Raw genomic sequence first — 18,178 nt, forward strand, 5'->3', positions numbered from 1 at the left:
CACCTCACCTGTATTTAAGGATGCCACAAAGATATCTGTAAGGGCCACAGCTATTTCCTCTCTCACCTCCATCAGCAACCTGGGATAGATCCCATCCAGTCCTGGGGATTTGTCCACCTTAATAACCTCGAGCATACCCTACTTACGCCAACGTGATCCAGACTAATCAAACTTCTATCTCTAATCTCAACATTCATCACGTTCCTCTCCTCAGTGAACACTGATGCAAAGTAATCATTCAGAATCTCACCCATTCTCTCAGGTTCAACACACAGCCTTCCTTCGTTATCTTTTAGTGGACCAATCCTTTCTCTAGTTACCCACTTGCTTATTATATAAGAATAAAATGCTTTGGGATTTTCCTTAATTCTGTTTGCTAATGCTATTTCATGACCCCTTTTAGCCCACCTGATTCCTTGTTTGAGACTTGTCCTACTCTTCCGATATTCCTCCAGGGCCCGTTCTGTTCTTAGCTGCCTAGACCTTATGTACGCTTTCCTTTTCCACTTGGTTAGTTGTACAATTTCTCCTGTCATCCACAGTTTATGAATCTTGCCCTTCCTATCCTTGCCTTCAACGGGACATGCCTATCCTGCACTATCTTTAACCTATCTTTGAAAGCCTCCCACATCTCAATGTGGACATCTTCAAATAGCGTGACCAACCCACATTTCCCAGCTCCTGCCTAATTTTGATATAATTGGCCTTGACCCAGTTTAGTACTCTTCCCTTAGGACCATTCTCTTCTTTATCTACAAGTATTCTAAAACTTACAGAATTGTGGTCACTATTTCCAAGAAATCCCCCACTGCAACTTCTACCACTTGTCCTGGCTCATTCCCAGTACCAGGTCCAATATGGCCCCTTCCCTCTTCGGACTATTGACATGCTGCTCTAGAAAACTCTCCTGTATGCTTCATACAAATTCTACTCCATTCAGACCTTGACGCTAAGTGTATCTCAGTCAATGTTGGGAAAATAAAAATCTCCCATCACCACTACCTTATTGCCTCTACATCTATTCATAATCTGTTTACCTATTTGTTCTTCTACCTCACGCTCACTGTTGGGAGGTCTGTAATACAGCCCCAACAAAGTAACTGCATCCTTCTTATTTCTCAGCTCTACCCATAGTGCCTCACTACCGAAGACCACCATAGTGTCATCCTTTAGCACAAGCGTGATATCATCCCTGACCCACAATGCAACTCCATCCCCTCTTTTACTTCTCTCCCTGTCCTGTCTGAAGCATCTATATCCTGGAACATTTAGTTGCCAATCATCATGCCCTTCATTCAACCAAGTCTCTGTGATGGCAATAATGTCATACTCCCAGGCACCAATCCAAGCCCTAAGTTCATCTGTCTTAAACACAATACTCCTTGCTTTAAAGTAGATGCATTTCAGGCCATCAGTTCTTTTGCACTCATCTGCTCTCTGCCTCTTCTTCCCTTTATTAATGGTATCTTCGTAATTCTTAGATTCTCTCTTACTGGAGATGGTCATTGCCGACATTTGCATGGTGAACATGTTACTTGCCAATGATTAGCATTGTCCTGCTGCACATGGACACAGGCTGCTTCAGTATCTGATGAGAGGTGAATTGTGCAATCATTAGTTAACAACCCCAATTTTGACTTTATGATAGAGGGAAGGTCATTGGTGAAGCAGCTAGACCTAGGACATTACCCTGAGGAACTGCTGCTGAGACATCCTGGAGCAGAGTTGACCACAATCATCTTCCTTTGTGCCAGACATGATTCCAACCAGCAGAGAATTTTGCTCCTGATTTGCACTAAGTCCAGTTTTTCAGGCGAAAGTGAGGACTGCCAATGCTGGAGATTAGAGTCGAGAGTGTGGTGCTGGGAAAGTCCAGCAGGTTAGGCAGCATCCCACATAGATAGTAGATATACAGGACGCCTACACGCAGAGAGCTTCAGAGAACATAGAACATAGAACATAGAACATAGAAGAATACAGCGCAGTACAGGCCCTTCAGCCCTCGATGTTGCGCCGATCAAAGCCCACCTAACCTACACTAACCCACTATCCTCCATATACCTATCCAATGCCTGCTTAAATACCCATAAAGAGGGAGAGTCCACTACTGCTACTGGCAGGGCATTCCATGAACTTACGACTCGCTGAGTGAAGAACCTACCCCTAACATCAGTCCTATATCTACCCCCCCTTAATTTAAAGCTATGCCCCCTTGTAATAGCTGACTCCATACGTGGAAAAAGGTTCTCACTGTCAACCCTATCTAACCCCCTAATCATCTTGTACACCTCTATCAAATCACCCCTAAACCTTCTTTTCTCCAATGAAAACAACCCCAAGTGCCTCAGCCTTTCCTCATAGGATCTTCCTACCATACCAGGCAACATCCTGGTAAACTTCCTCTGCACCCGTTCCAGTGCCTCCACATCCTTCCTATAGTATGGCGACCAAAACTGCACACAATATTCCAGATGCGGCCGCACCAGAGTCTTATACAACTGCAGCATGACCTCAGGACTCCGGAACTCAATTCCTCTACCAATAAAAGCCAGTACGCCATATGCCTTCTTCACTGCACTATTTACCTGGGTGGCAACTTTCAGAGATCTGTGTACATGGACACCAAGATCCCTCTGCTCTTCCACACTACCAAGTAGTCTACCATTAGCCCAGTAATCCATCTTTTTATTACTCTTACCAAAGTGAATCACTTCACACTTAGCTACATTGAACTCCATTTGCCACCTTTCTGCCCAGCTCTGCAGCTTCTCTATATCCCGCTGTAACCTGCCATATCCTTCCTCACTGTCTATAACTCCTCCGACTTTCGTATCATCCGCAAACTTGCTCACCCAACCTTCTAACCCTTCCTCCAGGTCATTTATAAAAATGACAAACAGCAATGGTCCCAAAACAGATCCTTGCGGAACACCACTAGTGACGGCACTCCAAGATGAACCTTTGCCATCAACTACTACCCTCTGTCTTCTTCCAGAGAGCCAATTCCTAATCCAAACCTCCAACTCACCCTCTGTGCCATATCTCTGTATTTTCTGCAGTAGCCTACCATGGGGGACCTTATCAAACGCCTTACTAAAATCCATATATACCACATCTACCGCTTTCCCCTCATCTACCTCCTTAGTCATCTTCTCAAAGAATTCAATAAGGTTTGTGAGGCACGACCTGCCCTTCACAAAACCATGCTGACTATCCTTGATCACATCATTCTTATCCAGATGTGCATAAATCCTATCCCTTACAATTCTCTCTAAGACTTTGCCCACAACAGAAGTGAGACTCACCGGCCTATAGTTACTAGGATTATCCCTACTCCCCTTCTTGAACAAGGGAACCACGTTTGCTAGCCTCCAGTCCTCTGGCACTACTCCTGTCGACAAAGAGGACACAAAAATCAAGGCCAATGGCTCTGCAATCTCCTCCCTTGCTTCCCAGAGAATCCTAGGATAAACATCTCCGGGACACCCACACCAACCAACCCCACCACCCTGTGGCCAGACACTTCAACTCCCCCTCCCACTCCACCAAGGACATGCAGGTCCTGGGCCTCCTCCATCACCACTCCTAAACCACCCGACGCCTGGAGGAAGAACGCCTCATCTTCTGCCTCGGGACCCTCCAATCACATGGCATCAATGTGGATTTCACCAGTTTCCTTATTTTACCTCCCCCCACCTTATCCCAGATCCAACCTTCCAACTCGACACTGCCCTCATGACCTGTCCTACCTCTCCATCTTCTTTCCCACTTATCCGCTCCACCCTCCCCTTTGACCTATCACCTTTACCCCCATCTCTATCCACCTATCGCACTCTCAGCTACCTTCCCCCCAGCCCCACACACCTCCCATTTATCTCTCCACCCCCTCGGCTCACAGCCTCATTCCTGATGAAGGGCTTTTTGCCCGAAACGTCGACTCTCCTGCTCCTCGGTTGCTGCCTGACCTGCTGTGCTTTTCCAGCACCACACTTCAGTTTTTCCAGGGCTCCTTCATGTCCATGGCTGTCACTCTCAGCTCACCTTTAGAGTTCAGGCCTCTTATCTAAGTTTAGAACTAGGCTGCAATGAGATCAGGAGCCACATATCCCTGGTGGAAATCAAACTGAGCATAAGTGAGCCAGTTGGTGTTCAGCAAGTGCTGCTTGATAGCACAATTGACAATCTCTTGATTACATTGCTGATAATTGAAATCGAGTCAAAATAGGATATTTTCCCAGGATAGATTTGTCCTGCTTTTTGCACAGATGACATACCTGGACAATTTTCAGGTGATTGCAAGTGTGGTAACTGTACTGGAACAGGTTAGCTAGGATGAGAGCTAGTTCTGGGCTGCATACCTTGAGTTGCTGGAATATTGTCAGAGCCCATTGCTTTTGTGGTACCAATATATTCAGCTGTTTCTTGATATCACATGGAATTAAATGAATTAGTTGAAAACTGGCATCATGAACTCAGGGATCTCTGGAAGGGACCATGATGGTTCATCCATGAGTCATTTCTGGCTGACATTCAATGCAATCCTTTCAGCCTTTTGTTTTCACTGAATAACAGAAATATTTCTAAAGCCTTAGCCTCCTATTTGTTGTTTACTTATCCACCACCATTCAGGACTTGATGTGAAAGTACTGCATGATCGATTGAGTGTGAGATTGCTTTGGCCCATCCATTGCATACTTTTTCCATTGTTTGGCGCATAAGTGGTCCTGCTCCCAGCCTAATTTCTGATGAAAGGCTTTTGCCTGAAATGCCGACTCTCCTGCTCCTCGGATGCTGCCTGACCTGCTGTGCTTTTACAGCACCATACTCCAGTTTTTCCAGAGCTCCTTAATGTCCATGGCGGACACTCACCTCACCTTTAGAGTTCAGCCCTTTTATCCAAGTTTAAAACAAGGCTGCAAGGAGATCAGGATCCACAAATCCCTGGTGGAAATCAAACTGAGCATAAGTGAGCCAATGCTGAAAATGTGTTGCTGGAAAAGCGCAGCAGGTCAGACAGCATCCAAGGAGCAGGAGAATTGACGTTTCGGGCACAAGCCCTTCTTCAGGAATAAGTGAGCCAATGCAAGGTATGCCTGATGCTGCTCCTGGCATAACTTTCTGCATTCTACATTGAACCAGGGTTGATCTCCTGGCTTGAAGGTAATGGTAAATTGGTGGATATGCCAGGCTTATTACTTATGGAATACAATTCTGTTGCTGCTTATGTGTCACAGAATCTCATGGATGCCTACTTTTGAGTTGCTAGATCTGTATTGCTGGAGGTTTCATTTATTAGGAAGCTTACATTGTGTTATTTTAGGTTCATCCAATGTGCATAAAATATTGCTTGCCCTTATTTGAAGATGAAATATTCCTACCCCTTCCAACCAAAAGCAACAAAATAGAGCATCTGGCTGTTTTTGCTTCTTTTGTGACAATTGTGTGGTCAAATTAACTGTGATATTTGATTAAATGAAACAAATGATTTTACTCAGAAGAAAACTGGTTCAAAATTGTTTAGTACACTTAGGATGGGAAAGATGTTGTGTAAATGCAAGTTCTCTCTTTGTTTTTGTACACATGGTACAGTGGAATCCAATGATATTTTGCAATTAGAATTTATTTATTCCTAAATGCTGTGGAAATTGAAATAAATCATTTTGGATTGGGAATTACATGTGCCTAAGAATAGTCAACTAAGCAAAAGTTCATTTTGTTCCATTTTGCTAAACCCACCTCTGAATAATAAAAGAGCTTCAATGGACCATCATTAGAGACACCTGGATAATGGACATAGGAGAAAACGAACAGGAAAATATCAAGGCTGCTGCCTTATTTTGAAAATAGTTATGTGTGTGCATTTATAATTAGCTAACGAGACATTATAAAATGAATTGCTATTATTAAAAACACATAATGGAAAAAGAAAGTACAAAGTTGGACCATTGTTTTCATACAACAATGAAACATTGATCTGGCAGGAAGTCCTGCCAAACTTTACCCTGGACTGCACTTGGTTTACCTGCTGTGCAAATTTTCATTTCCATTATAGCAGCAAGAGTATTCTTGTAAAATGTTATGTTCTTCAGCTATTTTACAGCTGCATAAGCTGACACTTCATATTGTTGAAGATGTACATTTTAAATGGCAGTCTTGACTTCTAAGTTATGAGCCAACCATTTTGTTCTAAATTGTCCTGTACATAAGTTTATCTCAGTCTTCCACTGCATGGTGGTAGCAAGCCAATAACATGCAAGCATAACTACAGTGAGTAAGCTGATTACAATTAACATAACAGAATCTAAAATTCGAATTTTATACATGCATATTTTACATTATGAGCATGTAATTTTAATAAGTGTGTAAATTATTAGTGAAATGTGGTTAATAATTTTTAATTTGTTAGTTATTAGAAAAATGTTGCTCTATGACTACTATGAGTAAGCTGGGGGGAAATTTCCTCCATGCCATGTCCATTCAGTATAAAAGAATTAATGATTTCATTATATTTAGATTTTTTTCTCGTCAAGAATTGTCACGTTGCATTTTCTTTTTATCACAAGTCAATAATAACATTTAGAGAAACCTTATTCAAAAATTGCACGGAGAATTCATTTTAAAGTACACCTTCTGCACATTGGTCCTTAGGAAATCCCAGCAAATGCAAAGTACCTGCCAAGCATTTCATATTCCAACTGACTGCTCAACTAATTAGCAACTGAGGACATGCACTTAGACCTGGTGATGTTCCCTGGTGACGTCAGCATGTTTTTCTGTATTTATTCCTTTTGTACAAACAAATTGAAAATGGAGCACATGGAGTTATTTGGAAAATAGCTGTAATGCAGTAAACACTAAGACTGGTGGGAATGTTTTTGTTTTCCTCAGAATATTAACATAGGCAAAAAATGCAGGTGCATAAGTAGGGAAGAAAAAGTGATGGAAAGTGACAGTAGAATTTGCTCCCCTTGTAATTTTCCTCTGACTCCCGTTGTCTCTTAAAACCAGTTAATAAATATCAGCAAAACTGAAATAAAAATGTTAAAGACTATTAAGTTCGGGCTAAAAGCAAGCCATCAGAAATTTGTGCAACTTCACAAGGAATGATTGAAACTAAAAATGATTTCTGAACTCAGAACTGGCATTAACAAAAGGCTAAGCTTTAAAATGTCACCACACTGAAAGAAGTGAATCATCAGAGGAATTTCAATACACAACATGAGTGTAATGGCTATTGTTGATTACTGCAGCAAAAGGGGAGGTTAACACAGATACGTAGAGGTCAAATGAGGCACATTTTTCAGGGGAAAGAAACTGCTCCAGATAATGCTTTTACCACATGAAAGCCAGCAATGGATAAATAAGCTCAGAGACAGCAGGGAGACTTAACTAAACAACACTCAACTGGTTCACAATGACCTGTAGATGTTTAACCATTAACATTGAGTGGGCAATGCTGCAGTCATCAATTCTAATGCTGGTGACAAAATTATTTTTGTCTATTTGTGATTAAGGGATAGAAAAAAAACTATTTAGCTATTCCAAAAAAAAGGAAACAAATATTACTGGGTTTGTAAATTCAGGACACCTATGGTTCTAGTACTTAGTTTATTTAGATAAAATTTGTTTCAAATTAAAATAGACAGAAAAAAGTGTCTAAGCCACATTTAGAAATTGGCACTGTCATGTTATCACAGGAACACAGTGAAGCAATGTTAACAGTTGTTATAAATAGCTTCTGTCTTTATTCCTAATAGTATTTATTTGCAGATACTTGTCCAATATACCTCAAATAATTTCACTTATATTAAGACTTTGGGTGGAATAAAGTATTGGAAAGACTTTTTTTTAACAAAATATAGAAAAAATGGTGGAGGAGGGGAGGTGAGTAACTATCCTGCAGCTCTTTCCAATTTCTTATTTCAGGATCTTTTCGGTACTCATAAATACATGGATCTGAGATTAATATCTCACCTGAAAAATTATGGTCTACAAATTCGAGTGAACCCAAAAGTAATCCTCACACCTGAAGGTTAGGCCCAAAGCAAACATAATGTTGGGCCTTGCCTTGAAGACATCAAGCTAACTGGCCTAAAGGTTCCTGTTTTCTACTTCCTCACTATTTGAATAGAAGGATTATACTTAATGCTTCCAGTCTGATGGAACCTTGCCTGAATTGCAGGAATTGTGAAAAATTTGCAGAAATGCTTGTACTAGCTCATCAGTCATAGGTTCAGAGAGATGCGAAGCATGGAAACAGAATCTTCGGTCCAATTCGTACATGCCGACCAGACACCCTGAATTAATCTAGTCCCATTTGCCAGCACTTGGCCCATATCCCTCTAAACCCTTCCTATTTATGTACCCATCTTTTAAATTCTGTAATTGTACCAGCCTCCACAATTTCCTTTGGCAGCTCATTCCATACATGTACCATCCTCTGTGTGAAAAAGTTGCCCCTCAGCTCCCTTTTATATCTTTCCCCTCTCACCTTAAACTGATGCCATCTAGTTTTGGACTCCCCTACCCTGTGGAAAAGACCTTGGCTGTTCACAATATGCGTGCCCCTCATGATTTTATGATCTTGTATAAGGCCACCCCTCAGCCTATTCTAAGAGTCTAGGATGAAATCAGTCTGGACTTGGACACTTGTCAGCCTGCAGCTTCATTAGTTTACTTCGTACCACTCCTCTTAGCAATGTAAGTTCACAGATTTCTTCTCTCCTTTCCAACTATTGATATACATCAGTTGATAAAATACTTTTTTTATCCTGAAGATTATTATGAAGATAGAAGCAAAATATTGTTTACTTTATCGACTATTTACTTACTATTGACTAAGAGTTCACCATTCTTACTCTCCAGAGCACCAGCACTAACTTTGTATACTCTTTTTCTTTTCGAACACCTGTATACGTTCTTTCTATTCTTATTTATATTCTGAGCTAAATTCCTTTCACGCTCTATTTCTCCCTCCTGATTAACCTGTTAGTCATTCCCTGCTGTTCTCTATAGTCTGACCAACCAATCATCTTTGTATAGTTATGTGCTTTTTCCTTAATTTATGTGCTTTTTCTAACTTCTTTAGTTAACCATGATGGTTGGTCTTCTCTTGAGAATTTTTCTCAATAGTAAGAATATATTTCATAGAATCATAACAACTTACTCTGGGTAATTTGAAATATTCCATTAAATATCTGCCACTGTGTGTCTATGCTCTGTCTTGGTACAGGTAGTTCTCCTATAACACACGTTTCGTAAATGTGAATTGGCTGTAATGCGATTTGTGCATTGCAGATTTTTTTTTAATAAAATGACTCTCATTGTTATTGTACGCTTCCATCCCCTGTATTACCAGATTGTTGTGATTTATTCTGCTCGTGCATCTATTACAACAGGTTGTCCTCTGTGTGTGTGTTTTTTTTGCTTCTATCTGCAACTAAGATAGTTTTGTTGACTTCTATCTGTGAGAAAAACAAAGTGAGAGCCTTGAACCTGCTCCCAGGGTTAACAATTTAATCATTTCGGGGTTAATACAACACCATTCTCCAGCAACATGACAAAGAACCCCATTCCCAGATCAACTTCCACAGCTCTCAGGGCAAGTGAACATTGGAATACTTTGCTGGAATGTTTACTGGGATTATACTCGGAGTTGGGAGGTGAGGAGAAATGAAGAATGAGGGTTAGGGAGCGAAAGAAGGTGCAAATGCAGCGATGTCCCGCAAATGTTGGAGAGTAATCAGGGCCTTTTGTTAATAGGGTCTCAGCTGCTGGCTATCCAAAACTCCAACACATGGATACTTTATGAGAGAGGGTATGCATGTCTGGTGGGGAGAAGTGTGAAACTAAGGACAGATCACTGGTGACCCTCATCTCTCCCCACCCCATCCATTCCCAAGTTATGCCCAATCACCTAATCTCCGTTTGAAAGAGGAGGTGTGGTGGGGGGTTGTGATTGGGGGAGGATCTGAGAGTCTCAGCTCCTTGAGACCCATCAAAACCTTTCAGCTGATCAGATCATTCCATCCTTTTAGCCAGCTGCTCAAAAACAAAGATTTTTCTTGTACCAAAAGAAAACTTCATGCTTTTCTTCCCTCTTTGGAAATGTTTCTGGGAATAAGTTCGTTGGTGAGAAATCTCATTGTTTGAATGTCTTCATCCTCATTATAAAGCGACTTCTTAGCTGGAAATTAAAGTTAAAAGCTGCGATAGTACTTAAATACCATTAAGTTCAGCAGCTGGGCCAATCCCAGCAAATCTCAGACATGACATTATTTAATTCAGAAACCCCTTAAAATGTTAAATTTACTGTATTATTTCATTGAAATACATAACTTAAAAATATACTTAGACTGTGCTATCCTTTATGCTAGGCTAACTACTATTTTTGTTTCCATATTTTTGGTAGTTTGCCCCAACCCTGTTTTTCCCATAGGTCCCATTATTTCTATTGTGCGATTTTCTATAACACGATGTTGCACGGGAATGGAAAACAACCTGCATGGCAATTCAACTCCACTAGCTCAGCTTTCATGCACACATTGTTGCCCTTGTTTATGTTTAAAGTATTAGTCTTGGCCCAGGTCCTCTCCCTTTCCAACCGAATTGAAAATTCAATCATGGTGTGGTCACTAGGGGTCCTCATCTCAACTACTCCTTTACCCTAATATCAGTCTGATACCTCTTTTTATAACCTACCCCAACACAGTCAGTGGTGTATCAGCAGCTCTTAATGATCATTTGGTTCTTGTCTGTCACACTGGTGACTTCAGCATCCATTACAGCAGACCACTTTAACAATACAAGCCTTGTAATCTCAGTCTTAGGATGTAATGTCAAATTCCTCACATGGAGTTTAAAATCAAAATCCTGTGGTTGAGAGATAAGAACATAACAAACATCATGTACGATAATCCCATGGGTTAAGTAATTATTTCAGGTGTAGTGAAGCACACCTCTCCTATCTTAATTTATTACTTGCAGAAAGAATGAGTCAGTAGTTACAGACAACACCAATTCAAGTTATTCAACTGTTTAATTAAGTAGTGTGTATTTGGTTTAAACATACTTGGTAACCTATGAAGTAAAATTTTCACAAAACAATGTTGACTCAGGTAAGAGTTGGGGAGCATTCTATAGTATTTTGATATTTTCTCCACGTACACAGGAGCAAGAAGATCTAATTACATTAAATTAGAACTCACCTGTATGGAATGAAGAAAGGTTTGCATTCTGGCTGCTGCAAGTGACACGAAACCCAATTAGGAAATTACGAAATACAGATGATAACGACTGCTGATCTGTTTAATAGCAAGGATTGGGTGTCCATGCATACATGATAAAAATGGCTATTTGACTTTAGATTGCAGCACAACTGATTTTTCTTAATTAATTAAGTAATGAATTATGACCAAAAAAATACAGCTGCATTTCAAAATATTAATCCCTGCTGTTCATAATTAAATTAACCTTTCTCAAACTGCTCAATCTACATCATTCATGATTTGCCTACAAGTGAATCTGACAATTTGCTAATTTTAACCTTTTTTTAAAAAAAGGAATTATCAGCAACATTTCAAGCTTATAAGATTTTGTAGGCACGAGAATTCAGTTGTGAATTCACAATTTTGAAGCTTTAGTACATTTCTGAACCGAGGTTCGATTAATGCAGGCTGTCAGTTCTGTTCAGTTGGTAAGACTTGCGTTTAGGGTCAGAAGGTTAGGGACTTGTCATCCACATCATGACTGAGTGTATAATCTAACTGACATTCCAGCAGAGTGTTGAAGGGGTATTGTATGGTCAATTGCCATTATTTTGATGAGATATTAAACTGAATCCCATCCATTTGCTCAGGTGAATATAAAAGATTCAATACCACAAATAAAATAAAAATTGGGAGCTCTTCCATTGTAACAGACATCTCTCAAGCAATGTGGTCAAATGTAATTAGTTGTCCATTCACCTCATTGTGATTTGAGGTACAGAGGGGTTACTGTACTTATCTAAATATTTATGACTTCTGCACAACCAAGTAATTCTTCATCATAGAATGGCCACAGCAGAGAAGGAAATCATTGGGTATGTCATGGTCATGCCAGAAATCTGGAAAACCAACTGAGCTAGTCCTACTTTACCACATCACTCTTCTTCAAGGAATAGCAGTTCTCCCATGGGAAATGTGTAAAGTGATGCAGATCAAAACAACAGATGCATGTACACATGTTATCTTTACATTGAGCTGAAGTTTTCATTCAATGAGACTGGATCAGGTTCTTGGACAGTTCTCAGGATATGGTTGTCTCCTACTGTACATAGGTGTTGATTGTTCACTGTGGGCATGTTGTAATCTGGTGTTAATACTATAGTTTCAGTGTGTGATTCATCAGAAAGGTTTATCCATAAATATGCAATGTAAATGTAGCTTATGTTCCATATTACAACATGACAGTTGCTCAAAACAACTCATATTAACTAGAACATATAACATAGAACATTACAACACAGTTCAGGCCCTTCAGCCCTCAATGTTGTGCTGACCTATGAAACCCATCTAAAGCCCATCTATTCCATTATCATCCAAATGCCCTTCAAGTTGGTGGGTTTACTACTGTTGCAGGCAGGGCGATTAATGCCCTTAACACTCTCTGAGTAAAGAACCTACCTCTGACATCTGTCCTATATCAATCCCCTCAATTTAAAGCTATGTTCCCTCATGCTAGCCATCACCATCAGAGGAAAACGGCTCTCACTGTCCACCCTATCTAACCTTCTTGTATGTCTCTATTAAGTCACCTCTCAACCTTCTTCTATCTAACAAAAACAGCCTCAAGTCCCTCAGCCTTTCCTCATAAGACCTTCCCTCCATACCAAGCAGCATCCTGGAAAATCTCCTCTGCACCCTTTCCAATGCTTCTACATCTTTCCTGTAATGCGGTGACCTGAACTGTACGCAATACTCCAAGTGTGGCCGCCACAGAGTTTTGTACAGCTGCAGCATGACCTCATGGCTCCAAAACTCAATCTTTCTATCAATAAAAGCTAACACACTGTAGGCCTTCTTAACAACCTTTTCAACCTGGATGGTAACTTTCAGGGATACATGTATAAGGGCACCAAGATCTCTCGGCTCATCCATACTACCAAGAATCTTACCATTAGCCCAGTATTCTGTATTCCTGTTACTCCTTCCAGAATGAATCACCTCACACTTTTCCACATTAAACTCCATTTACCACCTTTCAGCCCAGCTCTGCAGCTTATCCATGACCCTCTGTAACCAGCAACATCCTTTGGCATTGTCCACAAATCCACTGACTTTAGTGTCATCTGCAAATTTACTAACCCATCCTTCTACGCCTTCATCCAGGTCATTTATAAAAATGAAAAACAACAGTGGCCCCAGAACAGGTCCTTGCAGTACACCAATAGTAACTGAACTCCAGCATGTTATTTCCCATCAACCACCACCCTCTGTCTTCTTTCAGCTAGCCAAGTTCTGATCCAAACTGCTAAATCACCCTCAATCCCACACCTCCATATTTTGTGCAATAGCTACTGTGGGGAACATTATCAAACGCTTTACTGAAATCCATGTACACTATATTAACCACTTTGCCCTCATCCACCAGTTTGGTCACCTTCTCAAAGAACTCAATAAGGTTTGTGAGGCACAACCTACCCTTCACAAAACCATGTTAACTATCCCTAATCAACTTATTCCTTTTTAGATGATTATAAATCCTATTTCTTATAATCTTTTCCAACATTTTACCCACAACCGAAATAAGTCTCACTGGTCTATAATTATCAAGATTGTCTCTACTCCCCTTCTTGAACAAGGGACAACATTTGCCATCCTCCAGTCTTCTGGCATTATTCCTGTAGAGAGTGATGACATAAAGATCAAAGGTTCTGCAATCTCCTCCCTAGCTTCCCAGAGAATCCTAGGATAAATTCCTTTTGGCCCAGGGGACTTATCTATTTTTACACTTTCCAGAATTGCTAACACCTCGTCCTTATGAACCTCAATCCCATTTAGTCTAGTAGCCTTTATCTCCATATTCTCCTCAACATATTTCAAATATTTTCTGAGTACCTCCCATTTATCCATGTGTTGGTGCTATTGTCTCATACTCTTACATTTGACCGAGGTGAAGCTATAATTACTTACATCCTTTTCGATTGTGTTCCTGCACCATTCACACTCTCAATTCCAACAAGGTGTCATGTGCATCCTGTTTCCAGGAAGTATATGAAAAAGAAGAACAGTATGTGTAGTGATTGTATGAATGTCAGCCAGCTGGACCTCAGAGAATATAAGTTTTCTGATTGAGCTGTCAATCTGGTCCAATCAGAGAGTCCTGACTGACAAATAAAAAGATGGGTGTCAGAGATTCTGACACTAGATGCTGACTCAGATGAGACTGTGGCAGAGTCAAGGACTTATGACCTGTAGATAAAGGTGATTCAGTGACAGGATACTGGCCTCTGTGGAGTTATTTCATTATGGACTTGCCTTCCAAATATGGAAGTTGGAGGTAAAGGAAGTCGTTGCCTTAAGGGATAGGTTGCAAGTTCAATATGGCAAACTGAAAGACTTGATAAGTTGCCTAACACCTTGTGATTTTGCTTCAATTGTACATACACTATGCTCTGCCAACTGACTTACAGACAAGGCAGAGAGGAGATGATATGCTGAACTTCCTGTTTCTCGCACATATCCTGTAATGGCTTGCCAGCATTGATACCAATCCAATAAATCCCAAAAAACTCTATTAGACTTTGCTAAAGGGCATGCAGTTGATTCACTATTGGATCATTTTTGAACATTTGAAGCCATTGTTGCCGCCTGCGGTAAGGACCAATTTTAATTTTGCACACAGAAGATGATATCACACTCAACCTTGTGAGTCTCATTGTTGTGTTCTATTGATCCATTTGGTTCCATTTTGAAGTTGACCTGTGTATGGACTCCACGTTTGTGAGGAGGGTTGATACTGCGCCGTGCATCATCCTTAAAATATTGGATTGCATTGTCTGGAAAATGTCAAACAGTGCCAAACCAGCTGGGGTATAGACTTGAGAGATCATGGATGGATTCAGTTTTTTTTTAAATCTGTGAACCTTGGTGTCACTGCACACATTTGTACTACCTCATAGATGATTATGCTCCAAAGATCCATGCCCATGGGCAAACCAACAATAGTTTTAGGTTTCTGTCCAGATTTATCTTTTTGACATTTGTGACCCAACAGTGCCAATACATGGAATCTCAAGTCAATTATACACAGTAAGCTTGCCTTATGTGGGTTGCAGCTGCTTTGCCATTTACCCATATACATCTCTCTTCGAATGTATAGCAGGAGAACATTAGCACACACACACTTGTGTCATCCTTTGCTCCTAACTCACGTTGATTTTGTTTTTGGACACATAATTTAGATCATAGTGAGTACTTCATCTCTTTGATGATTTAGTTTGGATCTAGAAGCTGCTTTGTTACAGCTACTACCTGAACCTAGTGTGTATGTTTGCACTTCAAGTATATAAACATCATAGCATCCTTTGTGATGGAGTTTGGCTGAATCCTTTTCATGTTTTGTTGAGATTTAATCTATACCTTGGACATTTCCTTAAGATTGGACTTTCTTCACAGCGTTGCCCAGTATCTCTTTGTGGCACACAGCTTGCATGTATTGTGGAATGCTGGACAATGCTTTGGCAAATGGAATAAATTGCACCCTATTCTTGATTTGGATGGTTTATTGATTTTATCTACCATTGTTATTGTTGCTGCAGAATCAAGTGCTTAGAGAAGTTGCTAACCTGCAACAAAGGCTCCAAACTTTCATCTATCATCCAATAGTGCATCAATAGTGTGCCCTTCAACAAAGTCTCATTGTGTTTTTTTTTGGATTCATTGGATTAGTGTCAGTGCTAATTCTAAATTCCATTCCATCTTTACTGATTTTGCACTCAGTGCCTTTGTACTAACAAATTTTATTAACCTGGTCAATTATTTTGCTCAGTTTCTGCCTCTGGGACATAAATTTGATTCTGTGCGTTCTGAATTTTATTATAATTTTAGGTTGCTCATCTGTGAGTTTAACGATCTTCTAAAGGTCTTGCTGGTCATTGGTGGAGAAACATGAAGAATTAACACTTCTCAAACTTGCATTTCATAAATCAATGGAGGGTTTGAATACTTCTGTTTCTTGGTCAACACTTGGTTGAATATTTAGAACTTTGCTGCAAGCTGAGTAATGAGGCATTCCATATAGAAATGTTTATTCTCCTTAATAGCTTTCTGTATCTTTACAATATTTACAGAAATCTTCGTAGAATGATTGCTGAACTGGCACTAGCTGAGATGAACTATGTTGATTTACTTTACGAATGTGGCTATTGTTTCTTTTTTTCTCATTGTTCTGGGACAAAACCAATTACAACTTGGTACAGTATAGCAATCCAGAGGTTCGTGTTGACTGTGGATTGTAATCTTGTTGATTTCAACGGGACTTAAGATGGTCACCATACAAGTCTAAAATAGGCAACAAAATGGAGCCTCAGACATCTTCCTGGCATTTTACATGATTTACTGAAACTCAAAATGGTGGAAAAAGTAATGATTCAACAGAGGAGAGCCTTAAAAAGCATTGAGAAACATGTCTGGCATTGCCATGTATGCTCTGAATGGGAACTGCTACTGCAATTGAGTTAGGGTGTGCCATTGGTAAGATGGTGCCGGTTGAGTTTGTAAACTCTGGGATTATGAACAATGAGATGAAGCTCTTACTGGAACAAGTATTCAAATATTTATTCACAGAATAAAAAATACATTCCACCTCTATCACAGCCATCTATAGAGTCTGGGTTCTATCACTTAAAAGGCTGGTTGACAAACTGATTTTCTGAATGGATTACAAAGTAGCTATTCAACAATAGCTATTCAAGATGGAGCTGATAACTTTATACAAAAATATCACGCATCGCTGTAACATACTGATATCACAACTTAACTCTGTTAAGGACACATGCTTGCCCAATCATAGATACATGCAATGTTACAACACAAACCACGTGCTTGTATACATGTATGCAGTTAGAAAGATCTTAATACAAACAGCAAAACAAAATTTCAACCTGTTTTCCAAAACTACACAGACACTCATTTCCAAAGAAATTTCACTCCTGATTTAACTCGTCACATTTTTAATGAGCTGACTATTTCATTTCTTTTCCTTGACAGAAGCATGTCCAGCTATGACAAAAGAGTGCAACTGTAGACCACTTCCAGATGATATGCAGAAGTAGGACGTACTTATAAACAGCAAAACTGGTGATGTTACACAAAAAGGAGCTTAACAGAGTAGAGCAATTATCCCTAGAAATATTTCCTGACTCATTAGGGGAAATTAGATGTCCACTTAACTTGAGTTTTATGAACTTGTTTACATCCATAGACATTTCATTATATTTACGCTTGATACGAGGGGGAGTGCCACTGTCTTATTAGGTCAAATACCATGATTGAAGAAACACAATTTGCAGTCAACAGCAATGAAACTGCATGATCCAGGTGGAACAACTATCAAGAATGAAGGCATACTACAATTAACATTACAACATGAGCACCTAAGAGAACTGAAAATGTCATTCAACATTCCTCACTCTTAAGCCAGTGCACACGTATTGATTTCAACAACTTTGATGTGGTGCTGTGATGTAATGGTAGGCGATGGGAAGCTCAGGGTCATTTTTGAGGACAGAACATGTATGTGGTAACTCAGTCTGTGCTTCATCTCCTCAGTGTAGAGGAGACCACATTGTGAAGCAGACTTCAACACACCACCGTGATTCCTGGTCAACATCTCTGTCTTGGGCTTGTTACAGTGGTCCGGTGAAGCATAGCACTTGCTGGAAGCACATCATCCCATTTCTGCTTGGGAACACTGCAGCCTTCTGGACTCAATATTGAATTCAACAATTTTAAGGCTTGAGCATCTTCTCCCATGTCCCTACCCCACTCCTCGGCCTTGTCATCACATGGGTTGCTACAACAAACAACCTGTTGTCAGCCAGTAATAGTCCGCATTAGCAGCTACTCATTCTCACAGGCTGACTTTAACCCACTCCTCTGACTGCCCTGTTGTATTTTTCCCTCTTTGGGTTCCA

The sequence above is a fragment of the Chiloscyllium punctatum genome, chromosome 1 (assembly GCF_047496795.1).
Source record: "Chiloscyllium punctatum isolate Juve2018m chromosome 1, sChiPun1.3, whole genome shotgun sequence".
NCBI classification, from domain to species: domain Eukaryota; kingdom Metazoa; phylum Chordata; class Chondrichthyes; order Orectolobiformes; family Hemiscylliidae; genus Chiloscyllium; species Chiloscyllium punctatum.